This window comes from Sminthopsis crassicaudata, chromosome 4, assembly GCF_048593235.1.
Source record: "Sminthopsis crassicaudata isolate SCR6 chromosome 4, ASM4859323v1, whole genome shotgun sequence".
In the NCBI taxonomy this organism is placed as follows: domain Eukaryota; kingdom Metazoa; phylum Chordata; class Mammalia; order Dasyuromorphia; family Dasyuridae; genus Sminthopsis; species Sminthopsis crassicaudata.
The window spans coordinates 119,457,838-119,464,307 of record NC_133620.1 but is presented as its reverse complement, the minus strand read 5'-3'; the positions used below and the strand labels follow the sequence as shown (position 1 = coordinate 119,464,307).

Sequence of the window (6,470 nt, the reverse complement as noted above, 5' to 3'; positions counted from 1 at the left end):
GCTGCCACAAACATTTTTGTGCTTGTGAATCCTTTCCCCTTTTTTTATGATCTCTTTGAGATACAGACCCAGTAGGTACACTGCTAGGTCAAAGGGTATGCACAATTTGGTAAGCTCTTTGGGGTGCCTCAAATCTTGTAGCTTTCTTCTACCTTTGGTGAATTCTTCTTAGAAGCTCCATTTTTAGGAAGGGCCCAAAGTAACCACCCTTTATTCTCAGGCCTTCATTCCTATCTTCCAGTGCAGATATAACCCTTCTGCTTTTTCATCTCCTATTTATGATTCTTCTTCTCCATTAGAATGTAAGCTCTGAGGTTAGAAACTAGCTTTTGTTTGTTTTGCATTTATATCTCCAAGATTTAAACCAGTGCCTGAAACATAGTAAGTTAATTAACAAATTTTCATTGACTTGTTGATTTGACTTTACTTGTTCATTCATCTCCAATCCTGTTATCATCTGAGTATAGGTCTTCATTACCACCCACTAAATCTTCTGTAATAGTATTTTCTTCCCACTTCCGTTTCCCATTTCCATTCTTTGTCTCTTCCTTTTTACCCTTTAACTGTGGCCAGAATAATTTTATTTAAGCCCAGATGTGGTCACATTATGGTTCTCTTAAAAAACTTCAGTGGCTTCCTGATACAAGTTAAAACTCATTTGTCTGTTATTTAAAACCTTCCACAAGCTTGTAAAACCTTAGTTTTCCAGTCTGCAGTACTTCAGTTTAAATATAATGATTTTTATATTATTCCTATTCAATATACTATATTATCAAGCCAAATAGGACTATTCTATCCCTACCTTTGCATTTTTACTCACACTATTTCCTAAACTTGTTATATCTTCACTCCTTCCTTACCTTTTGAATTCCTTACTCATCTTTTGAAGCTTCACTCAAATGCCACTGTTTCCATGACTTGGTAATGACTTTTCTCTTTAGACATCAGATAATATTTTTTCTTAGTATTTAATACATGTTATAGTTATTTGTATCTATCTTATCACCCTAGAATGTGAAATTCATAAGGAATTGAACTTTCTATTAAATGAATCTTATATTTCTTCTAGATTTAGCACAATACTCTGTGTATAGAGGGCACTTAATCAATGTTTGTTGGGGGAATTAATGAATAAATTAAGGAGTTCATAATTTATGGGATCAACTATACAGTCCTATTTCCTAACCTCCTCCTCCAGGAAGGTTCTTTTAAAAATTTTTCATGAATACTAGACTCATTAATTATAATAATCAAAATAAAACAGTTAGTGCTCATCACAGGAAATGATGAAATGAAATGATGAAATGAAAAGTCTTTGTTGATCTAGTCAAGAAAGTACAAGCTTTTCTGTAGTAGTATTTCACCACATTCAGTAACATTATTGGTACACACATTTATAAAAAAAATAGTAAAATCACAGACATAAATTTAGAATTAGAAAGGACACTGTAGGCTGACTACTCCAATCTCCTTCCCCTATTTACAGATAACAAAACAGGTCGAGTAAGGTTCTATGACTTGCATAATATGGTCATAAGATAATAAGTGACTGTGGCAGAATTTGAATACTTTTCCTCTGAACCCAGGGCCATTTTATGCATTTTAGTATTTTATTTTTTAATTTTTTTTGTCTCATACTACCTCATGTGAACACATTCTTATATGAACAGGCAAACATTCAGCCACAGACACACCACACATACAAACACACACATAATCTGTCTTAAAACATCGAGTTGCCATGTGATTAAACCTCCTAGGGAAAGCCTCTTCAAATTGCAGAATTGCAAGGACACCTATTGGTCAGCAGAGGGTGCCCATCACATTGCTGTAGTCATTTACTACCTAAAGAGAGCGCCCCCGTAAGGGAAAAAAAGGCTTAGGCAGGGATGCTTAACAAATCTGCTGAGGTTCACCTTACTATGGCTCTAATTTGATTTTTCTTGTTGCCCTCTCTAAACACTTTCCTGGGACTGTTGGGGATCCTAGAATCATGGACTTATAGAATTGGAAGGACAATCCCAAACCTTCCAGTCTAATAAACCCCTATCTATTCTCTACTTTAAGACCTCTAGTAATGAGGGTCTTGTGACTTCTCAAAGTAATATTTTTTTGCTTTTTGGTAGCTCTAATCTTTAGGAAATGTTCATTACATGGAGAGAGAACTAGTTTCTTTAACTTTTGCTTATTAATCATTATTTTTTCCTTTGGAGTCAACCAAAAAAGGTTTCAATCTTCTCTATCTGAAGACATTTATTATATGTCCTTCTATATCTCACTTAACTCCTCTTTTTTCCACTACAGTTCCTTAGATCATGGCTGAGTTTCAAAGATTCTCATCAACTTGGTTTCCTTCAAAATTTATTCCAGCTTTTATCTACTTCCTAAAATGTGGCAATCCGAATTGAGCAAATTATCACAATTATGAGGTAGAATATGTGGGAGGAATACTGTGACAATACCTACTGCCTCACTCATTCTGCACACTATTAATTCTTTTAATGCACTCAAATTTTAAATGAGTTGTTTTGTCTCTAGTTACATTGCTGATTCATTTTGAGCATGTTCTTCCAGACTCTTTTCTGTTACTTGTGATTTAGACAGACACATGTCCCCCAATCCATACTTTTTCAGGGTTTTAAAATTAAGATATAGTACTATTTGTTTTTGTTATTGTTATTATGTAGAACTAAAGAAAGATTTCTCTATTTATTTTGATTTTCTTTTGATTTAGGTGAATAAAGAGAATCTTTGTCTCAGTTGCTACCTAGCTTTAATCCCTGAATGGGTGCAGCCTCATCAAACTGAGACTTTAACTTAAAAAGGCCAATATCTCCCATTGTATCCAGGACCATCTCCAATTGTCCTCACCTATATGTTGCCACTAGAACCAGATGGCTCTGGAGGGGAAAGTGAGGCAGTAATTTGATATAATTTTCTCTCACTTAAATCCAATTCACTTGCATGTCATGGCATCACCTTCCTGATGAAGTAGCTATCTTTGAGTAGTTTAATGGCTTTTACATAGTTAAAGGATTAGCTTTTTTTCTGCTTGGCCTTAGAGAGTAGAACTCGGAGTTCCGAAGAGAAGTTGAAAAGATGCAAATTTCAGAGTGATGTTGGAGAAAATGTCTGTTAAAAAGTTTTTTTTTTACTTTATTTTTAATTTGTAGAATAAAGTGAGCATTTCCATATTATAGCATAATAAAAAAGATGACTGTATTACAAATATAACATGATATAACAAAATAAGACAATCAACAATCAGAACTATCCAAAAATAGAATGGGCTACCTCAGAAGGTGGTGGGTTCTTCCTTTCCCTCCCAAGAGTGTGCTGATAAATTTTTAAAAATCAGTTCTCTATAAAAATTAATATACACAAATCTTTTTTCAAAGTTTAATCTGTGTTATTAACATTATTTCCATCACATTTTAAGTCTAGAAAATCAACAAAATAATAAATCAAGACCCAATTTATCATATTTGCCAATTTCTAAGGTATAAATACTCATAGCAAAATTTTAACTTTTGACTTTAAAGAGTTTTGAGTTAGCTCCTGTAAACCCATAGACCCTCTCTCTAGAGATCTTCAAGTGAAGGTTGGATCACCAGTTGTTGGGGGGTGAAGTAAAGAAGAATCTTGTTCAGTTAGGTATTTATCTAAATGATTTTTGAAATCCCTTTTAATTCTGAAGTAGTGTTATGGTGAGTTTGGTTTTAGACATACTGAGTTCATAGACATGTCATTGATTTAGAGGTGGAAGAAATCTTTGAGGTCATCTAGTTCAAGATGTAAAATGAGACACAGAAACAAGAAATACCAATAAATATCACAGGAGTCCTGAGTATTCAGCCTTCAAACTAGATCTTGAGTATTTGATTTTGGAGACTCCCTCAAAAGAGAAGGGTAGGTTGAGGCTGAAATTTAGTAAGCATATAGGGTGTTGTCTTTGCATAAGTACAACATTCAGATACTACCTCACTAACTTTTTACCATTAGAGAAAGATCTAGGAAGATTCCTCTGTGAAAGAATGCCTTAGGAATTTCAAAAATATTCAACCAAAAACCAGAAAGTAACTGCAGTTGCCCAAATGTGATGAGAAAAACATTTTTCACTGTATGGATTCCATGTTAGGATCCATTCTGACCAAGGTAGATGCTTGGAGAGCAAGGTACTCAAGGATATGCTGTGACACACACTAAATAACTCCTTATCACAGCTTGGAATTTAAACCACACATTGTTTGAGGATAGTAAGAATTTGATACTTGTGCAAAAAGTTCAATGGAATCAACTTATTTAATTCCTACTAGGATATACATAAAGTTTCATCAGGAATGACTACAAGATTTATTTGATCCATATTTATATACATACATATACATATATATGTATATATATATATATAAAACAACCATGCTTACTAATTTACTTGTGCTGCTGTACCTCAGGTAAAGGAAGACATGATAATAATGACTAATAAGGATAATAACAATAAAAAGTTTTACATTTTATGTACTATGTGCCAGGGACTGTAGCTAAATCGTTTATATTTCTTATCTCTTTTGCAATTACTCACATTCAGAATCTCTCAGTTGTAGGAGAAGCTGAGAGGTACCTATCTGTTAAGATTACAAGGTGTTAACTCAGGTTGTCTAAATAATACTCTAGTTCAGAGTTCACACCTTCAGGCTCACACCTTTAAAAGGAGTTTACACATTTAGTCTTCTGAAAGAAGTTGACACCTTTAAAGGAGTTCATACCTTAGACTTCTGAAAAGGAGTTTACATATTTAAAGGAGTTTATACCTTTAAAAGGAGCAAGTTCATTGGTTGAAGTATTTCCTACAAGCCTCTGAGTTCTCACAAGCCCATTCTCTGGGAGGATAAAACGAGGCAACATTGAGTCTGAAGGAGCAGTCTGGATTGGGAAAGGATAAGAGCTGGAGGAGATTCAGAGCCAGGCTTCAGGAAGAAGAAGAAGAGGCTGGCTAGAGGCTCCAGAAGCCTCCCAAGAAACCTGCACACAGAGAAAAGGATTCACAAAGAAAAGAGATCTCTTCCCAGAGAAGGATAACAACTGAGAGACGATCAGAACATTACATTTGGCGCCCAACATGGGGCAAAGACTTTTGCTTATCCTGACTAGGGCTGATTCTGAGCCCTTCAGAAGGAGCTATCCCGGACTTCACATTTTGGAGCCCGAACAGGGACCGCAGGATGGCGGGTACTGGTCTGGTCACTGGGGAGGCAGTGGTGGATGCCCTGCCTTACTTCGATCAGGGTTATGAAGCGCCTGGAGTGCAGGAGGCTGCTGCTGCCTTGATACAGGAAGAAATGCGTAGGTACCGGCCTACCAAGAACTATCTGAGTTACCTCCCAGCCCCGGATTACTCAGCCTTTGAGACTGACATTATGAGAAATGAATTTGAAAGATTGGCTGCCTGACAATTGAATTGCTTAGTATGAAACGATATGAACTTCCAGCTCCCTCCTCTGGGCAGAAGAATGATATCACTGCATGGCAGGAATGTGTAAACAATTCCATGGCCCAACTGGAGCATCAGGCAGTTCGCATTGAAAACCTTGAGTTGATGTCACAACATGGTTGCAATGCCTGGAAAGTATATAATGAAAACCTAGCTCATATGATTGAACAAGCCCAGAAGGAACTGCAGAAATTAAGAAAACATATTCAGGATTTAAACTGGCAGAGGAAGAACATGCAACTCACTGCTGGATCTAAATTACGAGAAATGGAATCAACTTGGGTCTCCCTCGTCAGTAAAAATCATGAGATTGAACAGACTATTGTACAGCTAGAAAATGAAATCTTCCAAATCAAGCAACAGCATGGGGAGGCAAACAAAGAAAACATCCAGCAGGAATCATTGGATTTCCTAACACAAGATGAGACTAATGGACAGTGGACTTATGGACATGTATAAATTCTCAATTTATGATTATTTGATCATGTTATTTGTTACATCACTTCTAGCATGTGTTATGTTACTATGTATTTATGTAATTTATATAATTATGTGTAATACCTCCCATATTGATGGATTTATGTTTCAAGGCCATGATCATCTTATGTTCTAAATCAAAAAAAAAGGGGGAGATGTTAGGATTACAAGGTGATAACTCAGGTTGTCTAAACAATTCTCTAGCTCAGAGTTCACACCTTTAAGTTCACACCTTTAAAAGGAGTTTACACCTTTAGACTTCTGAAAAGGAGTTTACATATTTAAAGGAGTTTACACCTTTAAAAGGAGCAAGTTCATTGGTTGAAGTATTTCCCACAAGCCCATGAGTTCTCACAAGTCCATTCTCTGGGAGGATAAAAAGAGGCAACATTGAGTCTGAAGGAGCAGTCTGGATTGGGGAAGGACAAGAGCTGGAGGAGATTCAGAGCCAGGCTTCAGGAAGAAGAAGAAGAGGCTGGCTGGAGGCTCCAGAAGCCTCCCA

At 36.1% G+C, this 6,470-nt stretch overlaps 1 pseudogene; it reads left to right on the top strand.

Annotated features, from left to right (window-relative positions):
• The first annotated feature begins 5,222 nt into the window (after positions 1-5,222).
• LOC141541095 (pre-mRNA-splicing factor SPF27 pseudogene) lies at positions 5,223-5,965 on the top strand (annotated as a pseudogene).
• The last annotated feature ends 505 nt before the right edge of the window (positions 5,966-6,470 follow it).